Genomic DNA, 16,986 nt, shown 5'->3' on the forward strand with positions numbered 1-16,986 from the left:
TATGGATCTATGTAAGAACATAGGTGGGTCTCAAAAACATGTTGAGTGAAAGAAGGCAGACACAAACAAGTATATATTGTATGATTCCATCTAAATGTAGTTCAAGAAAAGAAAAAAAAAACCCACCTAATTTACCATAATAGAAATCAGGACTGTGGAGGTATGGCGTGATTGGAGGAGGGCATGAGCGAAATTTCTAGGGTGACAGAAATGTTCTCTGCTTAATTTGGGGATTGTTTCCACAGGCCTGTGTACATTTGTCAAAATAATCAATTATACTGTTAAGATCTGTGCATTTCATTATATGCAAATTTCACCTCCATAAAAACGACCCAAAATACCAATTAAGAATCACACATAAATTATCTTAAGCACTTAAACTATCACCATATGATGCTGCAAGTCCCTCTTCATTGGTGATTGCATGAAGATTATGCTATGAAAGCAGAGGATGCCTCCAGCAGCAGACACCGAGCCTTGCCCCATGTTGAACTGGTCATCATGAATGTACCCAGCTGCGACATGTTTTCTCCAACAACCTCACACAATGACACATGTGGACATCTAAGTTAAAAAACAAAAAATAACATGAGAAAAGACCCCAGAGCAAACCACATTCCTAATCAATGACACATTCACCAGAAGTTTAAATATTTGCCACAGATGGCAGAAATTATTCTGCGGTCTAAACAAAGATGATTTAAGCTGGCATCGCCAATTTACTTTGGTGGAGGTTTACTGTGTGCTATAATTTATTGTTTTGCACGTTTTTCATGCTCTTGCTATTTTGAATTATGCTTTCTAACATATTAATATATATGTATATATGTTTATAACAAGAATCAAATGTTTGCAAAGGCTCTGAAGTACCTTTGAGGTTGGAAACCGCTGGTCTAGCTTTACTAACTCCAGGTTGGAGGCCAGGATGCTGCCTTCTGTTTATGCTAAATAGCTTTGTTAATGGCTGGACTGAAGTGTTAACAGTTTAGTAGTAATGGGTAAGCAGGCAGTTTGGGAGACTAAATGACTCCTGTTAAAAAATTGATAATGGCTCTTCCTGGGCAGGCACAAAGGACAGATAAATAAAGAGAGGCTGTAAGCTGTCCTGTGAATCTAAATCAGGCAATGTGGGTTAAGCCGCTATTTCAGCCCATTCTCGACTGGGTTGTGAGCATTTTCTGGACCTCAGTTTCCTCATGTGCTCTGCCTAATGTAAAAGTCGCTTGGAGTTCTTGTTAAAATACAGATTATGGTACAGTAGGTATTGGGTGTGGTCTGAGCTCTGTGTTTCTCACAAGCTCCAGGTGATGCCCATGCTGCTATGTTCCGGGGACCATAGTTGGTGTAGCCAGAGCCTAGGAGACTCTGTTGGCCCTGGGAGTAAATAATGGGCCAAGGGTGAGGGCCAAGGGCCCTCAAACTACTACTTTCCAAGTGGGGTTCTCAGTGATAGTTCACCTTAGATTAGGTGGGGAGAAGGTGGAATTGGAAAGGAAATACAGATCCTGCAGGGATGCACTGTCCAATATGGTGGCTATTAGCTTCATATGGCTATTTAAATTTAAATGAAATGAGATAAGAAATCAAATTACTAAGTCAAAACAGCCATATTTTAAGTGCTCAATAGCCGTATGTGGTGAAGGATGGCTAATGTGTCATATTCCACAACATAGAATCAGAACATTTCCTTCACCACAGAAAGTTATATTGTACGGCACTGCTCTAGGGTACTCAGAACCAGACACGGGAGCAGGCAAGGACCGGATTGCTGGAAAGTCTTCCAGAATGAGGAATCTTTCACTCACAGACTTATGAACTAAGCTGGGTGAAGCTGGACACTGCATCTATTGGTAATTGATTAGTGTCATTCTAAACCTTTGGACCTGGAGCAGAATACTGTTCTGCTCAGCTCATTTGCAGGTTAGGTTTCTGACCTCATGCAGTGCCCTCAGTTTATTCCATGCACTCAGCTCATGCATTTTGCATTAGCAAGCTTGGTGGACCTCCAGACCATTCAGAGCTGAGAGGTACCCTATTTCAGTGTTTTCTAAACTGTATTCTGGGGAGCTCTGGATTCCTTCTGCTACTTCAAGCAGATCAGCTTCACTTTTTTTCTGGTTTTGATATTGGTTTCCTAGAAAACATGCCTCTGGAAAAAAAATTGGTTCCCACTTTTAAACAAAGTCTCAAAACCACTGATTCTAGTTCAGCCATTACACTTTATAAATAATGAAACTGAGGTCCAGGGAGGTGGAGGTTCTGACCTTTCCAAGATCATATGGCCAATTAGCAAGAGAGCTGAGATGAGAAGTCATGTCTCCTGACCTGGACAGTGTTCCTTCCACTGGCTCACTGTTAATTATCTTTGCACACTACATGTCTGGCTGCCCCAGCTGGACTGCTGGCTCCTGGAGGGGAGAGGAGGCCTGAAGCCTTTCTGGTACCCCTGCTGGTCTGTTACCTGGCTGGTGGCTGGGGAAGTAGTACCATTTAGTTGATTGCAGGTTGTGGCAGCTTCCTGGGAGCTGAGGTACTGAGGGAATTCAGAGGCTGGACACCTGCATGCATCAATTCTTCCAAGTTTATAATTTAGAAGTAATACTCCCCACACGGCCAGAGTTTCCAGGTGACTGCGATTTGCCAACTCTAAGGACCAGGAAAGGGTTATCAGAAGGTATTTGTGGTTCTTTTTTTCCCTGGACCTGAGTCTCTGCCCCAGAATTGGCCTCCAAGTTAGGCCTGAGCTCCCTGGGCTGGAACATGGATGATTTCTTGCCTTCCTCTAGAGCTCAGTGCTTTTTCATTGTTGGCCTCATTAACTATACAATGATGATGGCTGGCTCCCCAGCCGTCTGTCTTCCTCCTTTTTTGTTTTTATAGTAGATCTTTCTTGAGCTTCTATCTGTCCCTCTGGTAACACTTCATCTCTATATTCACACATGTTAACCATATGCCAAGGAACAGAAGTTTCTGAGCTTCTCCTAAATGGCACTGATGGGGGATTGGATCCAGTTAGGCCACTGGATGCTGAATGAAGATTGTTAGAGAATGATGTGAGAAACAAAGCTCTGACGATGGGGTATTCCTTTTAAATTGTATTCTGCCCCAGAGACCTGGGCTGAATGTTCCAGATAGATACAGCTTCTTGCTTCACAAAAGGGTCCCATTTGCCAGGCATGTATAATTTAGGTTAATTTTAAATTTATTCTAAATTTAGGGTTCTCTTTGCTTACTCCCAACATAAAGATGATTTATTGGCATATGCATAATGCATGGCATTCCATGAATCCACAAGAGCATTAATATTGTGCATCCTAGAGGCCTTTCTCAGAAGATCTCTGTGCCTCTGGATGTTTCTATGTGCACCCTCCCTTCCCTTTTGAAGGCTGACCATGCTACTCATCCAAAGAGCCTAGCCATCCACAGGTGGGTTTAATAATGAGGAATGAAGATGTAGAGGACTAGGATGGTAGTGCCATAACAGCTTTTCTCCCCGGTTTGTTTGGGCTCCCTCTTTTGGAAGATATATGACAAATACTACTGGTTGATTCATTTAAGACCTATTTCACTTCTTTCTTCCTTGTCTGATAGACTCTAGAAAGCAAAACCCTACATTTCTAGCCTCTCTTGTCATCTGATTGCCATGTGACATCATTCTGAAAAACTGGGTATTTGCAGAAGTCCCAGGGAGAGCTTCCATTCCTGGATACACCAGGTCTTTAAGAAGAAAGATTGTGTCTTATATTTTAGCCTATCTCTCTAATTCCTGCTTTATGATGGGAAAACAGTGCCTGAAGGTGTGCCATTTTTTCAGAGAATGGGAACGAAAGCTCCACATTAAGGATGACAGAGTGAAAAGATAGGAGAATCTTAGCTCCCTGGTGAAAGTTTTGAGAAGCTGAACTTCCCCTGCACTGCTTTCTCTGAATATCTTATTACCTGAGGAAACGAACCCTACTTCTTTAAACTAATGTTTGTTGGATTTATATGAGCCTCAGTCAAATATATTTTGAAATGGTGAAGGATATATGGAAAAATTTTCAACACTCCACTTTTCCCATGAAAGAATTTCTTGTCTAAGACCCTGTAGTTACCAAGAAGGGTCTTAGATTAGAAGTCAGGATTTTAGTCCTGTATTTGCTATAAACTTGGACCCATAAACTCTTAGATCCAAACATCCTGCAGAAAATGAACAAATCATTTTCTGTATCTGTGTCCTTATCTGTAAAATGAGAGCGTTGGGTCATTTCTGACTTCGCTAAGATTACATGGAGTCTTCTCAGTCCTGCAGGAAGAAATAAATTGTGAAATCTTTTTTTCTCAGTAACCCTGAGTCCCTTTCCACCAATGGCATTCTATATCTACCATTTTCCATCTAATCCAGCAGAGTTACACTACAAAATGGGCGGGAAGATTATGTAGGTATCAGAATCCTGTGTGATAAACCACCTCCCAAAACTTGGTGGCTTACATGAAACAATAACTATTTATTATTCCTTGTGATCCTGTGGATTGGCCGGCAGGTCTGATGGTCTTGCCTAGACTCACTCAGGTAGCTGCATTCAACCTTTAAGACAGTGGAGGGTTCCTTTTAACCTGTTGGTGCTGGTTTTTGGCTGGGGCATCTTGATTCTCTCTTCTTGGCTTCTCTATTAGGGTAGCCTGGACTTCTTTACATGATGACTTGGGGTTCTAAGAGGATAAAATAAGAAGCTTTAAGATGTTTTAAGGCCTACTCAGAAGTTCCCAAATGTCACTTCTACCACATTCCATTCAGAAAACTTCTAAAGCCTTAGTCCACCATAGTATAAGAGTTATGTCCTTGATCTTGTGTTTTGCATCAGGTCCAGATATAGATGAGTTCCCTTGTGTATTGCTGAATCCATCGGGTGACTAATGATTAAGAACTGAAAATTAAAAAGGCAAGTTATCTACTACTTACACACCCCATTTACAATGTACCAATAAACAATAGAGAGGCAAAGAAAGGACAGTCCCAGTAGGCAGACATACCCAGACAAAAGGTGGAGGGCAGGATGTGTATGCTTGTTTCCAGAAACTCTGAAATCCAGTCACACATATGTTGCCTGTCCCCCCAGTTCGAGGAGCCCATAATTTTCTTTAACTTGAGCCCAATTTTGCTTCCTTGGGGTGGTCTCTTCATCCCTTAAAGTTCTTAGCTCTTGTCTCCGTCCTTTGCATTTTGGTTCTGTCCTTTGGATTATTGGCTCTGTGTTCTGAGATGTCCTTCCTTTTCTGGAAAGCATGGCCCATACTTTTAGTTGAGAAGCTTTTTAAATCTGCTTCCTGCATATAGAAAGTTAGAATGGGGGCAGAGGTCTCTTTTCATTCTGAAGTGTCCTTTATTTTTGGAAGAACTGATACAGTTCCTCTAAAGGCTTCATGAGTTTTCTATGTATGAGATTATTGTCCAGTCCATTTGATAATGCCAGAGTTGACATTTCTTCTGAGGCAGGCCTGTCTCCATCTTGAGCTGTGAGTCATGGAACTGTGAATTCTTAGCCTTTAGTCATGCTGAAAGGGCCTATGATGCATGGTCTTAAATCTTCCTGAGTTCTTAACAAAGGGTTTAAAGGCCATGCTCTTGATTTGACCTTTTATCCGCAGCCATTTCTTACTTCAAAAGTCTTTGGCTGGCTGGAGATACTACCTTAAGCTGTCTACACTTTATCTAAATTCTCCTTGAAAACTGAAAGTGGTTCCTTATTTAGCTCATTTCTCTCTTCAGGTACTTCATGCAGTTAAAGTTAAATGGCACTTTCTACACTCTGCCTGGAAATCTCTTCAGCTAGATCTACAAGTTCATTAACGTGATGGTCAGTATTTTGTATCAACTTGACTAGGCCAAGTGGTGCCCGGATTAAACGTTATTTCTGGATACATTTGTAAGGATGTTTCTGGATGAGATTAAAAATTAATTGGTGAATCCAGTAAAGCATATAGTCCTCCCCAGTATGGGCAGACCTCATCCAATCCATCGAGGGTGTGAATAGAACAAAAAGGTGGAGGGAGGAAGAATTCACCCCTTTTTGTTTTCTGTATGCCTACATGAGCTGCTACATCAACCTTCTGCCCTTGGACTGGGATTGATACCATTGGCTTCCCTGGTTCACAAGCCTGCAGCCTTGGACTAGAATTATACCATGGGCTTTCCTCGGTCTCCATCTTGCAGACAGTGAGTTGTCAGAGTTCTCAGCCTCCATAGTTGCATCAGCCAATTCCTTCTAATAAATCTATTCAAATATAGGGGCATCTTTCCTTTGTTTATGTTTCTCTGGGAACACTTACTAATACAGTTAGGAATCATTTCTACATTCCACGGCACCATAGTACACAGTTTTGCCAAGCATTCTACTTCTACATAACATGAATCACCCATTTTTCAGCCTCTAGAAATTGGTACCTGGAATGGATAGTTACCATAACTAATGTTAAAACATGTGACTGGCAAAGGCTGGAAGGATAGCAAGGAGATTGTTAGTAGAGGCTGGAAGAGAGGAAGGAAGTTAGCACTGGAGGCTGCCATCCCTGGGCATGTTGTATGTTGGCAGCGTAGAAGCAGGTAAGTGGTCTTTTAGTTCACATCTAAGAAATTGCATGCAAGGATTCTCATCCATATCTGGATCTGATTCTGATGATGATAGGGTTCTGAACTTCAAGCAGGTACTGTAATGGGATTAGGCCCTTTTGGGGGTCAGAGTTTTATGAGTACGTTCAAGGGATATGAATCATTGTGGTCAAAGGGTAGATTGTTTCTAAAGATGGCCACAAAAATCCTTCCACTGTGCATGGTTTCTTATTGTCTTGCAATGTGACTTTTCCATTTCTTTCATAAAGAGGTGGAATCTCTTTCCCCTCTCCTTGAATCTAAGCTAGCCCTTTATCTTGCTTGGACCAATAGACTAAGGTGGAAGAGAACTTGCAGACCACATCCTGCCTAAACCCCCTCTTGGGGGCATAAACTACCTTGAAAAGAAGTCTGACTATCCTTCTGAGAAAATAGTGTAGAGACAGAGGCCCTGCCTGCCAGCAGAGTTAACCACCAAGCAAGTGCATGAGGCCACCTCAAGTCGTCCAGCCCTCGTCGAGCTGCCCTAAGACTGTAGCCATGTGAATAACTCCAGCCAGCAGCTCAGGAAGCAGGATGCCCAGCTGAGTCCAGACAGCTTACAGCATCATGAGAAATATCAGATTGTTGTTTCAATCCTTTGGGTTTTGGAGTAGTTTGTTATGCGGTGTTGGATCACTGACACAGGGGTGGAGGCCTTGTGTTCTGGATTTCAGAGTCTCTGTTCTCTCAGTGCTTGTGAAAGTAGCAGTTTTCTTTGCAAGACCCAAATTACCTGGAAGCCCAGAAATTACCTTCCTAAACCTTTCTGCTGGGACCCAGCAGGTGTTTAATAGCTCTCCCTGGAGTCCCCCAGCCCTCCCTTCCCAGCAGCCTGTTCCCCGTGGACTTGAGGGGTGTAGTGAGAGCAGTCACAACAGCTGGTGGGAACAGCTGCAAGACAGAAAGGCACTGGGGGTGTAATTACTTAGAAGTGAGCAGGGGTGTTGGGGGCCAGGGCTGCACCCACAAGCTGTACCTGGGAGGGATAGGGTGGCCATGGGGAGGCCTCTCCCCACTTAGGGAATTCACCAGCATTTAGGTACTTCCCATTCCTTAAGTAAACCCCATGCTTTCCTGTCTCCATGCTTGCCTGATCCGGTTCCTCTACCTGGAATGCTCCATCCCTCTTGTCTACCAGAGAGAATCCTACTTCATTTTAAAGACTCTCTCACACATCTTCTCTGTGATGCTTTTTTTAACCTGGCTGGGCAGAGTCAATAGATCCTTGCTCTGCTCCCACTGTGCAATGCTATTAGCTCTTACTGTAGTCTGACTTATCTGTTGGGTGCTTGACTAGTTAGGCTTACATTTAACTGAGCATGACAGAAAGCTCCAAAGTAAGTATATTAAGCAGGTAGAGCTCCCCCACTCATATAGGAAGCCTGGAGGTAGTGGGACCCAGGGCTGGTAGCTATCCATCCCTCCCCATGCCCCCATCAAGGCCTAGACTTGTTGGTTTTTGTGCTCTCCTGTGCAATATGTTTCACCCAAAGTTTACCTCAAGGTCAAAGGTAGCTACTGAAGGTCCAGCATTCACTTCCATATTCCAGCCAGCTGGAAGGAGGAAGGGCACATTCTTTCCCTTTCAGCATATTCTTTAAAATTTGCACACATCTCTTCTGCTTATGCCTTTGGCTCAAGCTTGAGATGAAGCTGAGAAATATGGTCTTTAATCCCAGCTAAAACCTAAATTGCACTTCTAAGAAAAAGGGAGATGATTAATATCAGGGGTCAATTAGTGGTGTTTAAGTGCTATCTGTCTTTTTCATTAGGATGACCTTTGAGACTAGAAAATATACCCCATTCATGCATGTTTTCTCCATATTGATCAACTCTGTGCCTGGTGTATGATGGATGTTCAATGAACAATGACATAGAAAATTGACTTGCTGATTAGAAGCCAATACCCCTGGGAGGGGTAGTATAATTCATTATTAATAACTGCGTAGAAATTTGTCTCTGATATCCAAGTCCTGGCTTCCTACTTTCTTTTCTGTACTTCTGTATTTCTCTATGACTTTTACCTGTCTATTTTCTCTTGCCTCTGTGTTTCTAGATCCTGAAACTATTACCAAATCTTCTTACATATTCTCCCGTGGGCTGCCCAGAAGAGCTATAGACTGGAAGGTGCATGTTGCTTTCATCAGGTGAGGAGGTGTTGAGGGTATGTGTGTATCTGAAGTGGAGGTCAGGAAACCTGGGTTATAGTTTCAGTTTGTACACCAGGTAAATCTGTTACTCTGGTAAACCATGCTTACCATCTTTGTCTCTTTCTTCTGTAAAATGATAAAGATATATATTATCTTCATTCTAGAGCTTCAGAATATACACAGCCAAATAAAGACCATGTATATTTTACCTGTATGTGTATGCATATATGTGTGTGTAAATTTATTATATATGTATATATTTTTTATTTTATATATGTATTTAAACACATACACATATATATAAAAATAGAGTTGCAAGATGTTATTATATGTAAATGTGGAATAAGCAAATAACAACTAAAAAGATTCTTTGTATCCTCCTCCCCTGCAATTGGTTTTCAAAATACATACTCCAAAATAGAGGTAGGAAGGGGCCTGATCTCTACCTTCTTCCTCTGCCCTCAGTGTTTCCTCCTGAGTGCTGTGGCTCAGAACCCAGAAGCCCTTCTCAGTCTTGAAGCATGACTCACAGTCATTTCCATAGATGGGCCTGGAATGACAGGGTGATGGATGTTGCTGTCACTGCACTGAGATGGGTAAATGTTTTCTCTGGTTGGCCGTGGAAGCCTCCCTGCCATAGATTTTCTAGGGGTTCAGAAGTTTGACAAATGTGGACCAAAGGTGGCCTGCAGGGCCCTAGGGCTGGGACTGGCTTAGTTATCCACCTTTGGGGTATTTTCAAGGACTATTTGGCCCTTAAAGAATTTACTATGTCATAAAAGTTTGGAGAAGGGAAGAGGAAAATAAATGAGGAAGGAGGTCTGAAGCCCATGCAGGCAAGTTGATGGGCTGAGCAGGCTTTCTGTGACCTCTTTGCCCACTGCCCTCCTTTGCCTGGGGGATGTGGTAGAGTGGACGAGAAAGGGATCCTTCTAGAAAGCCAGTGAATATCAAGAATGGTCTTGTGAGACCCCAGCCCAGGATTTCCTGCAGGCACGGCAGCTATGACTCTGCCACATTCTCCATCTATGTTTGTAGAGAAGCCAGTGGGAATGAGGGGAAGCAAGGATCCTGTGATGAGATGAGGGCGGGGTAAAGTTAGTGCCTGGCTGAGGGGGCCACAGCATCCTGGACATTGCTAGAGGTGAACTGCAGGCTTGTCTGAGAGAGTCTCAGCAGTCAAAACAAAGAGGAAAACAACACAAATAAGAAGACCCACCATGTTCACATTCAAGGTCAGAATCCTACTCTCATCCTACATGATTAGGAGAGCACAGTTTTTCTGCCACAAAATGGGTCCTTTTGAGGGGTTAAGTTTGACATCTTTAAACTCACTGCTATTATGCATAGGGCACAGTATGCCCTCCTGTTTCATCCCTCTAAGGGCAGGATAACAAAGCATTATTCCAATAAAAAAATAATGCAGAGAACAAAGCTACGTAAGTTTTAAAAAAATTTTAACGTTCATCTAGTTTTAAGAGAGAGAGAGTGTCAGTGGGGAAGGGGCAGACAGAGAGGGTGACACAGAATCTGAAGCAGGGTCCAGGCTTCGAGCAGTCAGCACAGAGCCCGATGCAGGGCTTGAACCCAGGAACCATGAGATCATGACCTGAACTGAAGTCAGACACAACCAACTGAGCCACCCAGGCACCCCACAAAGCCACATAATTTAAACCAGGAGCAATCATAGCCCTTCATGGCTCTCCCCTTTCCCCAAACTTCTTTGCTTGGGTATTTCCCCATTGTTAGTTCCTACAAATTCATATTGGGTCTTTAAGGCTAAAAAGAACCAAGAAATATTCCTGATCTAGAAAGTGAGACCAAAAGGAGGGAATCGGTCTTCTTGAGAGCTCTGCAAGATGGAAAATATAAGCCTCCAAAGAAATCCATTTCTGTGATGTGAAGGGGTTGCACTGCTGAGGGAGGGAGCTCTGTGAATTGAAGTCCTTTGTTTTCCTGCCCTCCACTGCACTATGCTGCATTTGGCTGCTTCCTCTGTCTTCATGTGGGATAAGAACTGGGTAGAGGCCCTGGATATAGACTGGGGAGAAGTTGCTCCCTAAAATACTCATGGGGAAGTATTTCTAGCCCCTGGGGCAGGAAACTCTGGGCTGCAAAGAACAGATACTGATTCCAAACCCTAGTCCCTCTGAGGGGTGGCAAGAATGTAGCCTGAACATGCTGCTGGAGCAGATGTGGGCCCTGGAACTTCCTTGAAATGTAAAATTGTGAGTATAAGGGGAGCTTGGGGACCAGTGGGCTCCATTGAGAGGAGTTAATTACATGGCCAGTTCCACTAGATGAAACAAGGAGACCAGGCTGCATAAACTGCTCCCAGGCAACACTGACTGCTAATGCCCCTCCCTCCCTGGCTGTGCTCAGTTCTGGCAGGGGCAGCCACGGGATGGTGAGGTCATAGCCAGGGCTCTGGAGAAGCAAAGGTCTAGCAGACATCTCCTTGAGGTTCAAGCAAATGCTAGGGCAGAACCAGGAGTTTTAAAAAGGCAGACTTAGCAGGATGGGATAACTGTACTAGAGGGGGACAGAAAGAAAAAAAAAAGGGGAGGGAAAAGAGGATGAAAAAGAAAGAGAAAGAGGAGCAGAAAGATCAGGGGACACAAGCAAGTGCAGCTAACAGAGAAAGACAAAGATACCTGGGAAGAAGGAAGAAATCAGGAGTAAACTTGGGAAGAATCCACCTGTTTTGGAAAGGGAACCTAAATGTGTGATAGAGAAAAATCCTGTAATGTTCATGGCTCTGCCATTTAACCTCTAAAGAAAAAACAGTGGTGGAAAGCCCAGAGACCCTCTTTTTCCTAAACTGGTTTGGTCATGGTGGATGCAGCCTCAGGCTGGCAGGCAGGTCCCAGGCCAGGGGCTGTGGCAGCTGCATGCCTCCTGAGTCTCTCCTGCAGAGGAGCAGCTCCTGCAGAGGAGAAATCCTGGGTGGGGACTCAGGACAGAAATATACTCAGAGACTAGGCAAATCATTTACCTCCCTGTGCCTCAGCTTCCCCACCCATAAAATAGGAACTACTCCCTTACTCATATCCTTACATTTCTGCAAAGACCAAATGAGACCCTTGTCTTCATCCATCCAATCCATCCATCCATCCATCCATCCACTTATCTATTGCATGAAACCTTATTGAAAACTCATTTGTACCAGGCACTGGGCTGAATGGTAGGGCTACAGGGTGACTAAGACAGAGTCCTTGTTCCCTAGAAACTCATTCTCATGGTAAGCCACATATATGGACTGATCCTAAAGTTCAGCGGGATAATTGCCTAAGGCATTGCCCTTATCTATGCTGGGATAAAGGCCAGCGTCCTCTGCATGGCTTATAAGTGTCTGATGACCTGGTCTAGCATCAGCATCTGCCCCAATAGCCTCTTTCACTTGGCCCCACATTCCTGCTACACAGATAGGTGGGCTCATATCTTTCACTCTGGTTTGTGTTGTTTTCTAAACCTGAAATGTCAATTTTCTTCCTACTCGTTGTACTTATTCTGACTTCCAGACTTGGTTCATTAATCTTTTCCTCCAGAGAGACTCCTCCCCACTCACCTCACCAGGCTAGGCTAGATGCCTGTTATCTTATTCAGAAATTATCTTTTGTCATGAATTTTTCTTCCATTACTATAGATGCAGAGGGAACAGGGTTATTGATCCATCTTAACTCATGCTTACATATAGTACTTTACTATACTATAGTACTATAGTACTCTACATACTCTAACATATAGTAGAGGAAGTCTTTAATGAAAGCTTATTGAACTGAACTTAGCCGCTCTGACACCACAGGGGAAAGACAGAGTGAGGAGTCAGAGAAGCCACCCATGAACTGGGTCTTGATGTATGTGTAGGAGTTCAAGGGGGAAATAATGGAGAGAAGAATGTCCCAGATAGGAAAACATATGCAAAGGCCGGGGGTATGAGACCAGGTGCCTTGGTCAGGGGATGTGAGTTGTAGGAGCTGAAAGAGGGGTAGCTGCTGAATTACCAAAGCTGAATTACCTGTGGTAATTCATTTTGTGTGTCAACTTGACTGGGCCACAGGGTGCCCAGCTGTTATTCGGTCATTCTGGGTGTGTCCGGGTGTTTCTGGATGAGATTAATGCTTGAATCAGTAGCCTGGGGAAAGTAGATGGCCCTCTCTAATTTGGCTGAGCCCCATACAATTAGTTGAAAGCCTGAATAGAACACAGGAGCTGGCCTCCAGTGAGCATGGAGAACTCCTCCTACTTGAATGCTCTGAGCTGGGACACCAGTCTTTTTCTGCCCTTGGACTTGAACTAAAACACTGGCTCTCCTTGAATCTCTAGGCTGCTGGCTTTTAGATTGGAACTTACACCTTCAGCTCTCCTGGTTCTCAGGACTTTGACCTTGGATTAGAACTACACTTTTGGCTCTCCTGGGTCTCCAACTCAATGGCTGCAAATATTGGGACTTCTCAGCCTCCAGAATCACATGAGCGAATTCCTTGTGATGAATCTCTTGCTCCACACACACTCATGCACATATGCACAAATGGCACACACATCTTGCTGGCCAAGTTTCTCTGGAGAACCCTAACTAGTACAAAGGGGATGTCCCAGAAGGCTTGTAGGCACATTAGGTGATGCAGAAGCACAGAGGGTATTAAGTTTGGGAGGACATGATGAGGCCTATATTTCTGCATCACAGGAACCAGTGCAGGAGGTCTGGGGAGGGACCTTCATCAGCTGCTCTGACCCCCAGGCCTTCTTCTCTGTCCCAGGGACTACTGCTTTGGGCCTGCCTCACCCCTGAGCCTGAAATGCTGCCTCCTGCCGCCTGGGTTGGTCTAGACCACCCCTGTCTTCTGTGGGGTGCCCTGGCCTTACTTAGTTGTAGGTAGTCCCTGGATAGCCCTTAAAGGGATGGGCCTGTAACCATGGTATGGAGTCACTCTGGCAGAAATTAGAAGCCCTAACCTTCATGCCTTGGTCTCCACAATGTTTTCATGCTTCCTCTGTTTTTCTTGGCTGTTTTTCTATACTAGCTGGTAAAACCTTTTCAAATATTCCAATTGTCTCAGTTGTTCAAGGAGGAACCGAAGTCATAATTGGTGCCGATGTTTGAACTAGTGCTTTAAAGACAGGTAACAGCTCCTTGAGGCCAGTGACGGGGCAGCAGCAGGCCAGGGGATGCAAGATCCCCAAGGAGGGGGATACTATGGAGGACGATACCAGAGCCATTTGCTCCAACTTGTTTTACCCACCTGGAAGCTGTCCTAGCTAAGACAAAACCTTGGGAAGTGCTGTTTTATCCAAGTAAAGAGTCTCTTTTATAGCCTGTCACTTGGCAAAGCCATATTACTGGCAGGAAGAAACACTCCTTTTCCTTAGACTTGGTGGAGTTGCCCCTAGGTTTGAATTTTGGAACTCCTGCTGCATGGTTGTACCCTGAGGTCATCTCCTGTGGGTCACCGAACCTCATTTTCTTCATTTGTGAAAAAGAATTGTGCTGACTTCACAGGCTGGTGGTGAGGATCGTTTAATGAGGAATATGTGTGAAGGCACTTGCCACACAGGGAATGCTGCATAATATCATCTTCCTTCCTCCCTATTCTTCCAAATCTGGAGAAAAGCTCTCTAGATAAAGTGATCCGCCCTTCCCTATGGATTCCCTTAAGAATTCTTTTATTTCTCTTTTATTTCTCTATTTCATTTATTCTGAAAATGTTTGCTTCCTTCTCCATAATTGAATCTGAGCTAATGGCTGCAGTATTGCAGGCCTGGGGTCCCTGCTAAGCCTGCAGCCAATGAAAGCCAGTGGGAATAGACTGAGCAGTCAAACTCATTTTTAGGATGTAGTTTAGTACTTGAACATCTAGGACCAGACTCCTGCTGAGGCATCACTACGACTCTGGAAATTCCTCTTCTACTTCTGTTCACAAATGTAAGAGCCCCCTAGAGAGGCCAGGGAATGGTGCAGGGGGAGAGGAGAGATATTCAGGTTCAGACCTTGTGGGTGGGAAGTTTTGCCTTCTCTCTGTCTCCTGTGACACATGATTGTTGAATATTAACTATTCAACCCAACTTGAATTTGTGCTATCCATCCATCCATCCATCCATCCATCCATCCATCCATCCCTATGCTTATTCAGAGATGAACACCATGATTCCAGTTCTGGTACTCAGACTGTGGAGGAAGAAGCTGCTCAGTGTGGTAAATTGTGTGATAGAGGCATTTGCTGGACAGGAATTATCAGAGCACAGAGGAGGATTCTCAGACAAGGTGCCCTCTGACCTGGGTCTTTAAGGACAAGCAGGGATTTCTCAACACAATAAAGGATTGCATCGGGGTGAGGAGAGAGTCCCTGAAACAGAGAGATGATCTTGTGCAAAGCTTGGAGGCATGAGAAATTCTGGCATGTTCAAAGGACTGTAACTAGTTCAGACTGGCTGGAAGGTAGAGCCAGAGAAAGGACTGCATGTATGAGAGCAGTGTGGGTATAAGGATGTGTGCATATTTGGGTGGGGACATGTAGGCCTGGGGTGCTGGTTTGGGAGCACAGTGCCTGAGAGGGTAGGATTTGAGGCTGGAGAAATAGAGTCCAGATGATGACAGGGTAGTTCAACTTTGTTCTGTGAGTAATGGGGAGCTGCTGGAAGATTTTAAGCAGGAAAGTGATGATGTCACATTTCTTTATTGATTATTATTTTGTGTCCAGTAATGTGGATATTCAAAGAGGTATAATAGGGATGTTTCGTGCTTTTATGGAGCTTAAGGTTTGATTGAAACAACATGTACACTCAATGCCCTTCTCCCATTTCCTCTCTGGGTCTGTCTACTCATTTGCAATATGAGCATCTTGGCTAGGTTTCCTCAAGCCATGAACCCCAGCCCATGGACCTGAGGCAATAATACCTGCTGGACTTGTCCTGTGCTTTCCCAGAGCATAGACCTGGGTCCCCATCCCTTGTCACTGGTTAGAGGTCTGCTGTGAAGACAGACACCTCCCCAAACCCTAACCGAAGGGCCCCTGGCTTCTATTGCACCCACATGTCAGTTAACCAGAAATGATTGCCTAAACTACCCAAACCCAGGTGTGCAGAGACACCTAAGAAGTCACATTCAGTCCTCACTGTTTTTTGTATGCCCCAGGATAAATCATGGTCTCCTTCTCCCTTGGGGAGCTTTCTAGAGCCCAGCATACTTCCTGTTTGAACCATCCCTTCTCTCCAGCACATAATCTGTCACACACCAGGCTAGGTGGTTTCCAGCATACCACTGAACCTCTGGGTAAAGCCAAATGAGAGAATACAAAGGTATGAGGATTGTTGCAAACCATTAGGTGAACAAGAGCCACAGGGTGGAGGAATTTAGAGATGGGAGAGAGTGGTGGCTAGGTACAGAGATGACTCCCTTCCCTTAGACTTCCATCTAAGACCCCCAGTCCTTGCCTCTGCATTTGCATTCTTCCTGCCTGGCTTCCAGAAGGAGGTTGGCCTACCTGCATACCTCTGCCAGTGCTTTGTTCCTCCCACACTTCTGCCTGTGCTGGGCCCTGGCTCACTCCTGCCCTTGCTTCCAGGTTCCCCTCTGACAGTGCCTCCTGGGGGGAGGCGAGGGACCTGGGCCAGGGGTTTCCTCCCAGCAGCCCCAGCTGCCACACCACTCACCTGTTCCATGTCTGAATCTCTCACTTTGGTTGGGTCGGCTCCTTCAGAGTGTAAACACTTCTTATTCATGTTGCCCCTCTGGTGCATGACAGAGTCAGTGCTTTGTGACTGGTGGGATCAAGTGAATGGAAAGAGGTTCATTTTCTGAGGGTTGAGAGTATATCAGGTATCTTGAGTCACTTCCTTTGTGAAAGGGCAGAGAGAACCCAGTCCACCTGAAGCAAGATTATACAGTGAATAAAGTTTGTCTTCAGCGATGGCCCCAAAGCCCCTATTTTGGTGGTCTTTACCTTTCCTTCATCTATCCTGACTTCTATGTATGGCTTTAAGGTGTGTCAAGATAACTTGTCAAGTTATCTTTCCAGACACTGTAATTTATAAACACTCACATGGGAAAAGTTCTTGCTTAACACAAGGGGGTGAATTATGAGTCATAGATCTCCAGGATTATGAGATCATCTCATAGCATGTCCCCCTGCCCACAGCAGGCTGGTCAGGGCAGACAGTGGGTGCCAGGTGTGCAGGGACACCTGTGAGCTCTCTGGCGGCAGGCAC

General features: G+C 44.5%; 1 long non-coding RNA gene across 1 annotated transcript; it reads right to left on the reverse strand.

Moving 5' to 3' along the window:
- Positions 1 to 332: 332 nt before the first annotated feature.
- Positions 333 to 16,800, reverse strand: LOC122216889. The gene is made up of 4 exons (XR_006201171.1): positions 16,722 to 16,800; positions 16,432 to 16,646; positions 4,472 to 4,692; positions 333 to 564 (listed from the first exon to the last, which is right to left on the reverse strand). It is a non-coding gene; the product is annotated as an uncharacterized LOC122216889 (long non-coding RNA).
- Between the last annotated feature and the right edge of the window lie 186 nt (positions 16,801 to 16,986).

The sequence above is a fragment of the Panthera leo genome, chromosome B1 (assembly GCF_018350215.1).
Source record: "Panthera leo isolate Ple1 chromosome B1, P.leo_Ple1_pat1.1, whole genome shotgun sequence".
Taxonomy (NCBI): Eukaryota; Metazoa; Chordata; class Mammalia; order Carnivora; family Felidae; genus Panthera; species Panthera leo.